We start from the raw sequence: 16,075 nt of genomic DNA, 5'->3' as shown, positions 1-16,075 counted from the left end.
CAAACATCTCCAAATTTCCTCTTCCGTCTTCATAGACTCATTAAATAAGTGGGGTAAGAACATGGATCCATGCTGGAGGCCATGAAAGGGATGAGTTAGTTGCAATCCTGTGAGACCTCCCAGAGGGTAAAGAATGGATCCATTGTCATTCAGTTCCCATTGCTGCTGCCATGTCCCATGGAACAGTTTTAGCAAGGCCTGGTCATCCATATGAAACGCTGCTGAGAGACTGAATGAAGTGGGTAGGGACACTTGACCTCTGTGCATCTCCAGGAGAAGATCATCAGCCAAAGTCATCGTTGCAGACCATAGGCCATTCCTAGGACTAAAGACAGACTCATTAGCAGGCCAGACTTACAAAGGTATTTAGGTGCCTAAAGATGCAGATAGGTAAGTTCAAAAGCGCCTAAGCAGGTCAGGGGCCTAATTCTCATTGATTTCAATATGAGTTAGGAGTCTAAATGGCCTAGATGCTTTTTCAAAATCCGTTGAGCACCTCTCTTCATTGTGATGTGCCTGAACAGCTCTTAAAACCTGGCCCTTCATCTCTCTGTGCCTCCTCTTCCTCATCTGTAAAACAAAGATTGTCATTGCCTTGTCCGCTTAGATTGGAAGCTCTCTGAGGCAGAAATGTTCTATTCCTGTGGATGTGCCCAATGTCCCACACAATCTCGGTGAGGGTTTTGAGGTGCTAGTGAAGCACAAAGAAGAAATGCTAGCAGCAAAAAGCATCTCACAGTGTGTTGGAAGGAAAGTGGTTTGGTCTCCAGCTATTTCCTCAGGAGGAATGCTAGGAATTTAGGCTAGGGTTGCCAACTTTGTAATATTTAAAAAACAGACACTCCAGCAGGAGTGCTGGAACCACCCGAGCCCTGCTCCTTCCCCTTGAGGACCCACCCTGCCCCACCCCTTCCCCCGAGGCCCCACTCCTGCCCTGCCCCTTCCCCCTCCCCCTGAGGCCCTGCCCCCATTCTCTCCTCTTTCCTCCTCCCTCCATCGCTCACTACTTTTCCCCTCTCACCCCCTCCCTGCATGGGTCGGGAGGGACTCACCTGCAGAGCCGGGCCTGGGAGCTGCAGCTGCCCGATGCAGATAGGAGGCGGCCCTGGCTGAGTAGAGGCTGGTGTGGATGATGATTCGATGCCTCCCCACCTCCCCCACCCGCAGTAACTGGACTTTGGGTGTCCAGTGGGTAGATCTGACCGGACACCATCAGGTCCCCTTTTCGACCGGACTTTCAGGTCAAAAACCGGACACCTGGCCATCCTAATTTAGGCCCAAATCTTCAAAGGTATTTTGGTGCTTATCTCCCACAAGTTAGGCTTCTAAATATCTTTGAGGATCCGGGCCTTAGTTAGCTTTAATCTGGAGGTAGAGCCTTTCTGAGGGTATGAATTGCTCACTTATTATGTATTTTGGGGGGATTACATTATGCATATATAAATTTTCACAGAGAACTTTGATGGGTTCAATTGGAACATCAGAAATAAATTTACAATCCTCAACCCTGTGTCTTCCTTAATATTTTGCCACCCCTAACCATTGTGCCTCGCCAAAATTGTAGGTCCTGACCTTGTAAGGAGCTCTCTGCAGAGAGGCTTCTGTGCCCACACAGATCCTCGATGACTCTGCACGTTACAAGGGCCTGCAGATGTGGAGCTCAGTGCAAAATTAGTGTCTTCCACTGCAAGATTTTGGGGGCTTTCGGTGGATTACTTGGTATTCTTTCATAGAAGAACAGGGCATAAGTAATAAAAACCCTGAAGACCTGGCACAGTCCCTTAGGAATTTTTTAAAGCCAGTGGAACCAATGAAGAAAATATGTAATACCAATAATAGGCCAGATTCTCAGTGGGTGGAAGTGTAGTTCCGATGAAATCAATGGAGCTGTGTCAATTTATAGAGACAAGGCGGGGGGAGGTAATATCTTTTATTGGACCAACTTCTGTTGGCGAGAGACAAGTTTTTGAGCTTACACAGACCTCTTCTTCACGTCTGGAAAACTAAGGCCAAGTCTACACTACAGACTTATAGTGGTATAACTATGTCACTCAGGGGTGTGAAAAATCCCACCGATTTAACGCTGTCTACGTGGGGTGGCTAAGGTCAGTAAAACTACTTCACTCAGGGCTGTGGATTTTTCACACCCCTGAGTGACGTATACCTAAGAAAGTTTGTAGCGGTCACCTGGCCTATGACTGGAGGAGTGTTAACGGGCCACTTCACCTTGAATGGTGCCTTGAAATGTGTTAATTACTTATGCTAAACAATCTCTTCTGCCTTGCATTTAGCAGTGACAGTATAACCCCAGATCTACACTACAAGCTTACATTAGTATAACTACATTGCTCAAGAGTTTGAAAAATCCATACCCATGAGCGATGTAGTTATACCGACCTAAACCTTGGTGTTGACAGCACTATGTTGACAGGAGAGCTTCTCCCATTGAAATAGATATTGCTTCTTGCAGAGGTGGGTTAACTATGCTGGTGGGAGAAGCTTGAAGCTCTCCTGTCGGCATAGTAGTAAAATGTTACAACCGCTGCAACGCTGTACATGTAGACACGCCATGAGTTAGTTTCCCTGACCTGAAGAAGACCTCTGTGAAAACTTGTCTCTCTCACCAACAGAAGTTGGTCCAATAAAAGTTATTACCTCACCCACCTTGTCTTTCTAATATCCTGGGACCAAACCGGATACAGCAACACTGCATATGTCAATTTATGTCAGTGGAGATCCTGGCTTAATAAATACACAGCAATAGCTAACAAAAATAATGCCACGATAAAAATGATTAAAGAAAAAATGTAATGATACTTATTGGTGATAGTAGAATAATAACATCTACAGTAGAACCTCAGAATTATGAACACCTCAGCAATGGAGATTGTTTGAAACTCTGAAATGTTCATAACTCTGAACAAAACATTATGTTTTTTTCCCCAAAAAAGTTTACAACTGAACATTGACTTAATGCAGCTTTGAAACTTTACTATGCAGAATAAAAATGCTGCTTTCCCTGTATTTTTTTTTTTTGTAGTTTTCATTTAACACAGTATTGTACTGTATAGTATTTGGTTTTTTTCATCTCTGCTGCCTGATTGTGTACTTCCAGCCCCAAATGAGGTGTGTGGTTGACTGATCAGTTCGTCACTCTGAGGTTCATAACTCTGAGGTTCTCCTGTAAATATTAAAATAATAAATTATAGTAAATAATCAGCTAATTGGCAGCTGGCCCCTAATATACTCCACAAAAATCACCATAGCAACTTAATTGCCCTACTCATCCTACCAAAAGCCAGTGAGCATGTGGAATGCTACAATTTCCTTCATTTTCACATGAGAAGGAGTGAATTCGAGTCCCTCATTACGAGGATCACCATTACAGTGTGGCTAACAAGGCCATTGTCTCAGCCAGCCAATCACTGGGCACAGAGTCAGTGCCTCATTTGAATGCCTGACACTATATAGGAATACAGCTGATGCAAAGCCACTGCAGGCTGAGAACTGAGCTGGAGAGACCAGGGTGGAGAGCAATGGCTGCTGCCCAGAGAAGAAAGAAGAAGGCCCAGATCCGGAGGAGGCAGAAGACTCAGCAGATAACGCTCCAGAAGCCACAGCCCAAGCGGAAAACGTCCATGCCACAGCAAGGCAGGTGGAAGCCGGTGTTGAAGCGAATGAGGAAAAGCCAGGGGAAGAGGCGTTTTTCTACTTTGTATATCTCTGAGATGATGGGCCAGCTGCAGCAGGGAAATCGGCGCATGTCGGCCAAAGCCAAGGGGCTGATGAACTCCTCCATGTGCAATCTCTACAGCGGAGTATTCACGGAGGCCGACCGCCGGAGAAAGAAGAGACGTGGGTCTTTCATCGGCACCTCAGAGGTGCAAGCCGCTCTGGAGAAGGTGATGAAAGGGAATGTTGCCAATTACTCCGTCACCTCCATCCGCAGCAAGTCTCGTTAGAGAAACATTCCCTTTCCTTTCCCCCTAAGGCCCTACACCATGGCAGGGGTAAGAGAAAAAGCAAGAGGGGAAAAGGGAGAGGAGCAAATACCAGCCTCATGGACCCAAACGCCTGCCTGATTAAAGATCTATCATTGCCTTCGAGATGACCAGAAAAGCTGCACTTTGCCCCTTGCTGAGGGACCAACCCTACCTACAGCAATTCTTCATGCAGGAGGCTGAGCTAGAGGAGAGATGGAATCAAAAGTGGAATCTCCATGATTATGAATGAGAGAGAGTCATGCAGCATCCTGAAACAATGGGATCAGCAAACATTGCGAGAAATACCATTCTTCATCAGAAGAAAAGAGTATCGTGAACCAGCACCAAAGACTTTTCACACCTGGGAAAAAAAGATTCTCATGCTACACCTTGAATTTGCAAGAGGTACTTTCCTTGATGGATGGAGACTGTCTTCTCTGCATTGCTTTACTGAAAGAATCTGGGGAAAGAGATTTGCCAACGTTCAAAATCAAAGGATTGCCAATGAGATGTTATCATAAGGGGAGAAATTAAGTCATCTTGACATTATAATAAACAGGATTTTAGCAGCAATTTCTGTTGCTAAATGTTTTCTTTATATGGGAGTGGGGGAGTGCTTTATGTTTTAGCTAACTGGCTTCAAGATGGAGCTTGATAAGTTTATGGAGGGGATGGTCTGATGGGACTGCCTACAATGGCATGATGTAGCCAAGCTGCGACTGCTAGGAGCAAATATTTCCGGCGGCCAGTGATGGGACACTAGCTGGGGAGGGCTCTGAGTTACTGCAGAGAATTCTTTCCCAGGTGTCTGGCTGGCAGGTCTTGCCCACATGCTCAGTGTCTAACTGATTGCCATATTTGGGATCGGAAGGAATTTTCCCCTGGGTCAGATTGGCAGAGCCCCTCCCTGGGGATTTTTCAGCTTCCTCTGCAGCATGGGGCATGGGTCACTTGCAGGTTTAAACTAGTGTAAATGGTGGATTCTCTTTAAATCATGATGTCAGGACTTCAGTAACTCAGCCAGAGGTTAGGGGTCTATTACAGGGATGGATGGGTGAGGTTGTGTGGCCTGCAATGTGCAGGAGGTCAGACTAGCTAGATGATCACGATGGTCCCTTCTGACCTTAAAGTCTGAGTCTATGAGCATTTAAGATGAAGTCTTAATGAGTTGTAGACTTCTGCTAGAGTGAACACAAAGGGCTTTCAATGCATCCTTTTTTTCTGATCAGTGCTTAAAATAAATATCCAGCTGCAGATGATAAAGGAATATAGGCCTCCGTTGTCAGCTTGGAAGGATAAGAACTCAAGATTATAAACCATTAAGAAAAGAGTGGATATAGGCTAGCCTTTCAGCCTAGAGAACAGTAACAACCATCTCCAGTTCCTCCAGATTTATTCCTCTTCCTAACTACTTTGGTATTGTCCAAATTGCGCAGAAGATGCTAAGATGTTACGTCTTAGAGTCTCTCACCTCAAGGGTCTTCATGTGTACAATAAACAGTTCCCTTAAGGAGGATGTGTCCAATACAACCCCGTGGAATCTCCAAGAAAGGAAAGAATGGAGTTGCTTTAAAGCAGTGGTTTTCAACCAGGGATCCGAGGCCCCCTGGGAGGCTGCGAGCAGGTTTTAGGGGGTCTGTCAAGCAGGGCTGGTATTAGACTCACTGAAGCCCAGGACAGAAAGCTGAAGCCCCGGGCTCTGAGCCCCACCACCCGGGGCTGATGCGGAAGCATGAGCAACTTAGCTTAGTGGGGGCCCCTGTGGTGTGGGGCCCTGGGCAATTACCCTGCTTGCTACCCCCAATGCTGGCCCTGGCTTTTATATGCAGAAAAACAGTTGCTGTGGTACAGGTCGGCCATGGAGTTTTTATAGAATTGGGGATGGGGGGGAGAGGGAGGGAAAGGTTGAGAACCCCAGCTCTAAAGCACAAATTTTAGTTCCTTTGGGTCCCCTCCCCATTTACAATTAAAAGTGACTCCATCCACCTCTGCCAGGCCCCAAAACACCTCATGATCAACCATATCAGAGGCTGATGGTAGATAGGCTAAAGTCTAAAATGGACACCTGACCTTGGAGCCTCACTAGGAAGAGACCCTCAACAACCACAATTCCTTATCCAGCACCAGGTCTATGTGACATTCCATTCCATATTATTTATGGAAATATGCTTATGATATGGCATAACTGAGATATACTTTGTGCAAGTTGGCTCATGTAAGATATCATTGGAAAGGTTATGATGTACTGAATGTGATTATCCAATTTGTATGCCTGTATCATTTCTGTATCTGAAGTTAGAAATATTGACTATGCATCTGTATTTCAAATGGTATACTTTGGGTGTCACCCCCAACTAGCCCTTCACGTACAACAATGAAAAAGCCAGACAGGGCTGATGGCCCATTAGCAAATGGACTGTGGAAGAGCTTAGTCTTCCAGTGGATGCTCCAGATGCCCTGTGAGTAATGGCTGCCACAGACCTGCAGAGACAGGGGTCCGAGTCACCTGCTACGGGACCCCTTCCGCCCCTTTTTGGAATGCCCGTATTTTTCCACAGCAAGACAAAGGGTTCCTGCCTTACACAAGAGCTATATAAGGCACGGGAGTGACGTCATCAAGGTTCTCCTCTGCCTCCCCACCCAAAGAGAAACTGAAAAACACCTGGAAGCAAGAACTGAAGGGTTGAGCCCAAGCTGGAAGGACGTCTAGCTTGTGGGTAATAATACCTGAGGTCTCAAGCTGCAGGCCAGCGCAGCTGCCTTTCAAGACTTTCTGTAATCTGCCTGCAACAATATCTAGGGTGAGAAATTACTAGTTGTAACCAATTTCTTTAGTGAAACAAGCTTAGTTTGAGTGTTTTGTTTTATTTTCTTAGTAATCTGCTTTGTTCTCTTTGCTATCGCTTTAACCACTTAAAATCTACCTTTTATAGTTAATAAACTTATTTTGTGTTTATAATATAACCCAGTTTGTGCAATTCATAATTGGGGGGGGGGGGGAGGCAGTAAGAGGCTGTGCATACCTTCCTCCACATTGAGGGAGGAGGCGGATTTCATAATCTACCTTTGCATCTGCACTCCAAGAGAGACAGGCACCTGAGTGCTGGGGCAAGTCCCTTTAGCTGAGTCTTCCCAGAGCTGATCTCAGTGTCTGTGTCGTTCTGCAGTTGGGTGTGGCCCTGCCTGTGTGTATTCTGGAGGATGCTTAAGAGCCTGGCTCAGCAAGACAGGTAAAAAGGGGGCCCATGCTGGCAGAACAGGTGGGCTCAGTGGTATCTCAGCTCATCAGGTAGCATCTTAAAGAGGGCCAACCTATCACAGACTAGACCGAGGTTGATAAGGCATTCATAAAGAAGAATTATTAGGTGTAACTGAAGTTGGTTAACTAGAATCTGCTTGGTAACTGTTCTCAAAAGGGAGGGTAAAAATTGATGAGAATGTTAACAGGAAGAGATGGCTTCTTCAGCAGAACCTTGCTTGCTTCCGGGCATTAAGTGACTGGGTCTATAAAGGGCGGTAGCATCATTTCCCATCAATAATAATAGCCCCAACACTTCCTTTTAATAACCACCATGGGCAGGTGTTCATCTTGGTGGTGGTTGTGAAATCTTATTCTAAAATTTGAGAACATCCAACAACACTGAGAATGGAAGGAACTCAACAGAGAGAAGTGGTCTGTTCAGACAGCCCAGCCCGTTCTGAGTTCCTGAGAGACTGTGTCAGATCTGAGCAATCTTACCTGCAAAGCAGATGGAAAACTACTGACAATGGGCCAGATTTGCAAAGGTACTAAGGTGCCTAAAGATGCAGGTGTTCAAAAGCCTCTAAGCAGGTTAGGTTCCTACCTCCCATTGATTTCAATAGCAGTTAGGTGTCTAATATGTTGAGACACTTTTGAAAATCTCACTAGATGTATTGGCATTGTGAGGGACCTAAATACCTTTGAAAACTTGGTCCCAGAGTCCCTGATACATCAAAGCACCTAAGCACATGCATAACTTTAAGCACATTGTAATTCCATTGATTTAAAGGGGACTATGGACTTGCTTAGATGTTCTGCTGGATTGGGGCCAATGAGAGTGTCTTCTTGTCTTGTAGCATATAGGATCTGATTCATCTCCATAGCAGTCAATAGGAAACTCCAATTGACTCCAATGGGAAACTTCCATGATTCCAAAGGAAGTTGAATTAGACCTATATGATCTAGTTTTGAAAAAATGCCAAGCACCCAAAACTCCAGTTGAAATCAATGGGAACTACTAGTGCTAGGAATCTCTGAAAATCAGGGTCTATGTAATGTTTTGCACTATCTGAGGAATGAAAATATCTTGCCATTTCTAAGATCCTATGTCATCCCAGATATTCTCCTTTCACTCTCTGTTCCAGGCCTCTGTCAGCCTGGAATGGAAGACTGTAAATAATAAGGGCCCGATCTCACCAACATTTACTACTGAGCAAAGCGCTTGTTTACTGCAGTTAATTGTCCTATTGACTTCAGTGACAATAAGCGTTTCACTCGGTACGAAATGTTTGAATTGCTGAGTATAAAGGCTCAGATACTGAAAGGTATTTACACACCTTTCTGGAGAGAACTTGAGTTGGTTAAAACAGACACAAACATCTCACTGTGTCACATAACGAGGGCTTTCCATTCCATTGCCAGCTATTTTCTTGTGGTGAAAAGTCGGAAAGCAACTTGGCTTTGATCATGAGAGGGTCATTTCTGGAGCTAACAGTTATCCATTTGTTATGTGCATTGGCTTTAGAACATTCATACAGGTGCTTAGAGAGAACTTGGATGGGAACATTTTATACATTACAAATGAAAAAATGTACAAATCCTGAAGCAATAGCTCATTCCCTAGGGGCTTGTTAAGGCAAGGGAAGCCTTCACCATTGAAATCAGATAATAAAAACATGGAAAAATTCTGTCCAGTTCCTCTGCATTTAAACAAATGTTATGTGAGAGAGAAGAAGAAATAACAATGAAGGGTGGAACCTAAAAACAAAACAATGGGCCATCTTTTTGTTCTGTGTTTGTATGGCTCCTAGCACAATAGGGTCCTGGTCCAGGGCTAGAGCTCCTAGATGCTACTGCAATAATAAAATAATAATAATTAATAACAATTAATAATAATAATTTATTATGAATACCACTACCTCAGTTACGATGTAATTGATAACATGAAATAATAAAACAATGAATGATAAAAATAAATCCAACTCAATAAAATAAAAGATTGGTGCAATAATATTAATATGTGACTAATGGAATTTTAATATGCAAAATCTCTAAGGGTCACCTCATTGGCCAGAATGACCAGCCAACAGCCAATAAGCACCTAGGGTTTTAAAAGCCTGTCATTTACATAAGAAAGGGGAAATGACATAGCCGCACACAAATGCACAGTGGGGCCTGTACAGCCCTAGTCATAATGCAATTGGCTGGAGTGGCAGCCTGGCTATCCAATCAGCAAGCCCAGGGTGGGCCCTCATTTGCATGCTAACTGTTATATGAGATCTCAGCTGGCAGGAGGCTGGTGGCATTTGGCTGGGGAGAGCTGAGCTGAGCAGGAGCAGAGTGGAAAGATGGCGGCTGCCCAGAGAGGGAAGAGGAAGGTCCAGACTAAGAGGACACAGAAGGCCCAACAAGATAAGCCACGGACCGCCCCCAAGCAGGGGAAGCGCCAGCCCCAGCCAGGGCATCAGATGAGCCAGAAGCCAGCGGCGAAGCAGCTGAAGAGCTGCCAGGAAAAGAAGGGCCTGGGGAAGAACGGTGTCCCCGCCCGTTACGCCTCCCGGATGCTGCAGCAGATGAGGAAGGTGCGCATGTCGGCCAAGGCCAAGGGGCTGATGAAATCCTTCATGGCCGATCTCTACAGCCAGGTATCCACTGAGGCCGAGCATCTGAGGAAGCAGAAACGGCTCCCTGCCCTGGGCTCCTCGGAGGTGCGAGCTGCCCTGCAGCAGGTGATGCCGAGGGAAGTGGCCAAGCACTCGGCCACCCCCATCTGCAATGAGTCTGCGTAGAGAAACGTCCCTCCCTTCTCCTCGGGGGCAAGCCCAACTTGGGGGAGAGAAAGAACAAGAGGGGAGAAGGGAGAGAAGCAAGCCTGAGAGACCCCGACACCTGCCTGATTGAAAATTGCTGGAAAGATGTCTAACAAACCTGCATTTTGCCCCCTACTGGTGGACCAACCTCACACTCTTCTGCATGCCAGATACTCAGCTAAAGGAGAGAGACTCCATCCCATCACCTGAAACAAGGGACCATCATATTGCAGCCTGAATCAATGAGAGCTCCTTAAGAGGCCTGTATGCTACAGCCTGAATTCCTGAGAGAATTTGCGTTATTTTAACGAAGAGACCGTCAACTCCTGGCTGAATCAATGAGAGAGGCTTTCTGTTGTTGGTCACCAGGCGGCAGACTGAATGAAGCAGAGACTTGCCATCCTTGAAAACTCAGAGACAACCGAGACTGAGTAAAAAGATTGGCCAGTATTAGAAATGAAAGAGTTGTAGGGGAGGTGGGAAAAATAATAGACAGTAACATCACCTCGGCATTATAATAAAACTGGAATGTTAGGAGTGGTTTGTTGTGTGTTTCTTGTTTCCCAAAGAAGAATAAGAATGGGATGGTTTGTGATTTGGGATTTAATGTCTTTTAGACCTATTTTCAAAGGTATTTGGGCACCGAAGGATGCAGATAGGCATCACACAGGGTTTTCAAAAGCACCTGAAGCAGGCTAAGTGCAGACTCCATTTGATTTCGACGGGAGTTAGGTGCTTTTGAAAATCCCGCTTAGTGCCTATCTGGATCTTTAGGCACGGAATTACCTTTGGAAGTCTGGCCCTGAGCTTGTTGTGCCAGCAGCAGCTGTATTTTATTATATGTCTGTACAGCATAATCACACCCCGAGAGGGCTGAGACCTGTGTGTGTGACTTTGCTTTTCTGGCTGGAAGGTAAAGATCTCTACTAGGCACCAGGCTGTAGTGGTTTGCACTGGGTTGAGGGTGTGGACTGGAAGGGAAATAGGTGTTTGATACTATGATAGTGTAGCAGCAGCAAGTACTCTAGCCATGCCACTGAGCAGAGTGTATAGGGAAGAGGATTGGATAGATTAAAACATGACTGCAAACACGACCAATCAGGGCTCACTATTTCTCTCTTTTGAGCCAAGGAGAGAGCCAATCCAAGCACAGGATCTACTCAGAGGGGCTAGCTGAATGGTGAAGTCCCCTCCTGGGTGAACTTTATACACTTTGACTCTGTCCTGGGGATGGGGAAGGGAAACAAGTGAGAAGAGGGAGGTAGGAGAAACTGGGCAGGTACACTTGGAGAAGGGAGAAAAGGGATATGGGGAAAAAATCTGTGCCGGGAAGACGGGCTGAAACCCGGTAAACACCGTGCTAGCGCGTTCCTGGCAGGGAGCTGCTGTATTGAGTATCATTTAAACAGCAGCAAACAGAGCAGCTGGTGTAGTCCAGTTTAGAGTCTGTCTAAGCCACCTACCTAAACTAGCGGGAGTAGTTAGATGTGTCTGTGATCCTTTTTGTGGCTCAGCAGCAGTCGTGGGTCTGTGTGTGTCATGGAGGGTGGGTCCTGGGGCCTCTGAGAACAGTAGAAAAATAATATGAGGAAGCGTGAAGGGAAGACACGTCTGCAGAGAGATTATGAGGCACTTGTTTCAAGCTTCCACTTGTCAATGTCAGGATGGCCGAGTGGTCTAAGGCGCCAGACTCAAGGCTCTGTCTTCCCCTCAACTGGGTGTTCTGGTCTCCGAATGGAGGCGTGGGTTCAAATCCCACTCCTGACATGTTCTTTTTAAGTGATCATAAATTACCTTTGCTAAAGGAAGTTTTAATCCCATTGGATTAAAATGGGAAAACAAGCCAAGGATTCCTTCCTTCCTTTCTTTTCATTGACAGTGTATTTAAAAACATGTATGTGTTTTGTTTCCAGGGCTCTTTTCCATCAGATCTTTATTTGCCCTGTATTATGGAGGGGCTCTAAGGGGTAAAGGAGAGATTTGGGGGTGGATCAGCAGCCCCTCTTATTTTAGCATTGTTCAGACAGCCTTGAAAAAAGCCGTAAAACCTATAACCCGCACTGACAGCTCTTTCAAAGTTTAAATTAACTGCGGGAGGGCAAAGCCAGTCTCTGCCGATTTGCACAAGATTTGTGCCTGCTGCAGCGTGCAGTCTAGGTGCTTAGCTCAATTCAGGCACGTGAAATGTTGTATGTGATTGCAGTGGAGACTTTTGCGTGGACAAAAGACTAACTCTGTACATGGAAGCAGGAGTACAGCCTACAGCGAGCTTTTATTAGCTCTTCCCTGGTGGTCTAGTGGTTAGGATTCGGCGCTCTCACCGCCGCGGCCCGGGTTCGATTCCCGGTCAGGGAATGACTTTTTTTGATTAAAATGTCTGTAATTTTCACATGCGAGGGGCGGGGAGAGAAAGAGATTCTCCCATTCTGAATATGGATTCAGTATTTTTTTTTTTAAGTTTGTGCTATAGTTTCAGACGGACGGATGTCTACACTCTACTGCAACCTGGGAAGAGAAATTAACATTGTTTTATTGCTTGTGAATGATTCTATTGCTACCCCAGCCGTAGGTTGCTTAGAAAACTGCGAGATATCTGGGAGAGACATAAGCACAAATGCCCCTGAGTAACTTTACCCACAGGAGTAAGGTCACTGAAACCACTGGGATAGTGGTGAATGAAATTACTCTTGTGCAGAGAAACCTTCCTGTTTCTCTTAGTGAAGTTAGGAGCCAAAGGGTATATTTCTTAGGGAGTCACCATCACCAAATAATCAGATGCTAACACTTTTTGTCACTTTCTGATTTTATTAAATAGTAGAAGGACCTTCAGCAACACTGTGTCTGGGAGGCTGGGGAACAAGCTGACTTTTCTCTCTCCATTATTTGGCAGCATGGCCTTGGAGTAGCACTGAAGACAGCTAGATTCCAGTCTTGGCTCTCCTGAGACCTTGAGCAAAGTCCCTGCTTCGTGCCTCAGTTTCCCCATCTCCAAAATGGAGATAATGCTGGTGCCTTCCTTTGCAAAGTGCTTGGAAATATGCTGAGGAATGGTGTTATATGAGAGCTAAGTATTATTAGTCATTCTACAGCCCTCCAAAATCTCAGCCTAAAAGCAGGTGCTTCCTGTCCCAGCAATAAGCAGGGTTATTTGGGGCCAGATTCTAACACATGAGTGGCCTCATTGAAATCAGCAGGGTAAATTGTGCAGTAAGGTACTACTTCATGTGTAAATGAGAGAAATAAAACTCAATTCTTAGTTTAAAGGGGCAAAGGGTGCTGATAAAAAAAAATCTGCACTGTCTAGCAGAGTAAGGGGGGTATTTTGGGATCAAACCGTTTTTTAAAAGACTAGCCAAATGAAGAGTCCCCTTTATTTATAGTAAATATTGTCTTACTCTCTGAGTGGTCCCACTAAGAACCAGGAAGCTGTTAGAAGGTTAAAATACTAATCAGCTGGAGTAAGTGTGTCAGAAGCTAACCCTTGTTAATTATTATTGATTAGTATCATAATCATAATTATTATCCTCCCCAAATTGGAAATCCATTAGGAATTGATGCTTTACTGTTATTGTGCCAATCAAAGCTTGCTTTATTTTTGTTTTAAAAATAAGTGTCAGGTTTATGGGAAAGAAACAAAGGATGAAAGCAATTATTGTGGTCTAGTAGCTAGATCACTGCACTGAGAGTCACAAGACCTGGGTTTCATTCCCAGTTCTGGCACTGACCTGCTGATTAACCCTGCACAAGTCACGTCACTTCTTTGTGCCTCAGTTTCTCCATTTGTGACAGTGACTGCCATTATAAAGTGCTTTGAGATCTACTGATGCGAAATGCTGTAGAAGAGCGAGGCATTCTTAAGCACAAATCCCCACGTGACAACAAGCGCTCTTACAGTTACCAGGCCGTGTTTGCAGAACCTGGTAGAACCTTTCCGGCATTTAAACACGTGTTGCTTTACACTGATGAGCAGTCTTAAAAGCTCCATGACCCACCAGTGCCACAACAAGCAGGGCAGTTGCCTGGGGCCCCGTGCCAAAGGGGCCTCCACAAAGCTACATTGCTCAGGCTTCAGCTTCAGCCCCAGGTGGTGGGGCTCAGGGCCCCAGGCTTCAGCCCCAGGCGGTGGGGCTTTGCTTTCTGCCCTGGATCCCAGCGAGTTTAATTGTAGCCCTGCTTGGTGGACCCCCTGAAACCTGCTGTCAGCGGGAGAAGCTCTCTCATTGAGATAGCGCCAGCCACACCAGGGGCTAGGTTGGTCGCTCAGAGGTGTGGATTTTTCACACCTCTGAATGATGTAGTGACACCGATGTCAGTTTACAGTGTAGACCTGGCCTCAATCACAATCCTAATCTAGGCAAGGCCTAGATACGTATTTCCATTTTTGATACTTACAGCTGTATTGTTTATGTCTTTGATCTGCACTTGCAAAAAGCTAGTAACTAAGGGTGCACAAAGAAGTGTGTTCTTAACTTGGGTTAAAATAGCAGTGAAGATACAGTAGCTCAGTTTTTAACTTGGGTTAGCAGTTAAGCAGTTAGCAGGGAACCTGGGGGTTGAACTCTAGATGCTAACCTAAATTAAAGTGTCTTTACTGCTACTTTAACCCAAGCTAACTAACCTGAGTTAAGAACACTCCCTTTTTTTGGGGGGGGGGGGGAGAGGGGGCAGTGTACAATAGACATACCCTGAAAGCCAAAGCATGAAGACACTAGCCTCTGTAGTGCTAGCTAGTGTGAGTAGCCCCTGGATTTCAACAGGGCGATGCACAGAAGTCAGAAATGTGCTTAACAGGAAGTTCCTGGCCCTGTATTCTGAACAGTATTTGTTCATGGTGAAGTATCTTGCCGGTAGGTGTGAATGAAAACCAAGGCTGAGAATTGCTGTAGTGGAAAAATCCACTCTTCTCTAAGTGTCTGGGTGAGGAAGGCAGCCTGCTCAGTATGGCCCTGAACCAAAGCCCACGGAAATCAGTGGGAAGACTCCAGTGACTTGGTGGGAGTTGGATCAGAGACAGAAGGGATTGGGAAGCTAATTGAAATGTATTTGCTCTGAAAAGTCTGCCCCTACAGCAGGGGCTTGCCTCCCCCAGTTTTTTTTCTTTTGCTTCTTCATGATGGATGAAGAAAACCCACAAGGTTTGTTTCTTCCTGCTGACTTTTGCATTCCAAATTCAGGCCTCTCTTGTGTTCCTGGAAGATTTGTTGGCCGCATCTACATACAATGAGAGCTTGATCAGATTCCCCTGTTTCCACAGTACCAGTGGTGAGAGGACAAAGGCTATCACCAGGTCCTCTAACCCTGCTAAGAGTAGGTGTTATCAACACAGCAGCAAAGCCCTCTTTATACTAAAACTGCTATGGGGCAGATCCGGTCCCTTCTGATTTAACAAAGACTGGATTCTGAGTGAAAGCCACATCACTTCAGATCAGTATAGGTAAGACTGGAGTAATATTGGAAGGAATGGGTCTAACTAGAGAGTGTGGTGACTGGTCTGCATATGTAGTGGCTTTGCCCATCTTTTGGCTGATTGATTTAAATTCTGGGTCTCTTACTGGTCCCTTAACTACTCCTCAATTCTCAGGTGGTCTAAAGCATAGGCGCTGACTCTGTGGGTGCTCCGGGGCTGACGCACCCACGAAAAAAAAAAAAAGTTGGTGCTCAGCACCCACTAGCCACCCTTTGATCAGCTGCTTGGAGGGACCTGCTGATCAGCTGTTGGGCAGCGGGTGGAAGGAACTGGGGGGGGAGGAGGAGGTGGAGTGGGGGTGGGAAGAGGCATGGCAGGGGTGGGGCCTAGGGGGAGGTGGTGTGGCAGGGGTGGAAAGAGGTGGGGCGAGGGTGGGACCTTGGGGTAAAGGGCAGAATTGGGGCAGGGCCTTAGGTGGAGCAGGGGTGGCGCATCCACCTGGAAAGAAGAAAGTCGGTGGCTGTGGTCTAAAGTGTTTTAACATTTGAGACAGGGACATTCACTTTTAGTCTGTGAGAAGGAAGAATGATTAACATCCCCCTTTCTTCAATAAAGCAAAATCCAAAACTTCTAG

General features: G+C 45.7%; 2 non-coding genes across 2 annotated transcripts; both read left to right on the top strand.

The window, feature by feature from the left end:
- Nucleotides 1-11,692: 11,692 nt before the first annotated feature.
- On the top strand, nucleotides 11,693-11,801 carry TRNAL-CAA (transfer RNA leucine (anticodon CAA)). The gene is made up of 2 exons: nucleotides 11,693-11,730; nucleotides 11,756-11,801. It is a non-coding gene; the product is annotated as a tRNA-Leu (tRNA).
- A 516-nt stretch (nucleotides 11,802-12,317) lies between these two features.
- Nucleotides 12,318-12,389, top strand: TRNAE-CUC (transfer RNA glutamic acid (anticodon CUC)). The gene has a single exon. It is a non-coding gene; the product is annotated as a tRNA-Glu (tRNA).
- Nucleotides 12,390-16,075: the final 3,686 nt, after the last annotated feature.

The sequence above is a fragment of the Emys orbicularis genome, chromosome 13 (genome assembly GCF_028017835.1).
Source record: "Emys orbicularis isolate rEmyOrb1 chromosome 13, rEmyOrb1.hap1, whole genome shotgun sequence".
Classification (NCBI taxonomy): domain Eukaryota; kingdom Metazoa; phylum Chordata; order Testudines; family Emydidae; genus Emys; species Emys orbicularis.
Note: the sequence above shows the minus strand (reverse complement) of the source record. Positions and strands in the feature narration are given on the sequence as shown.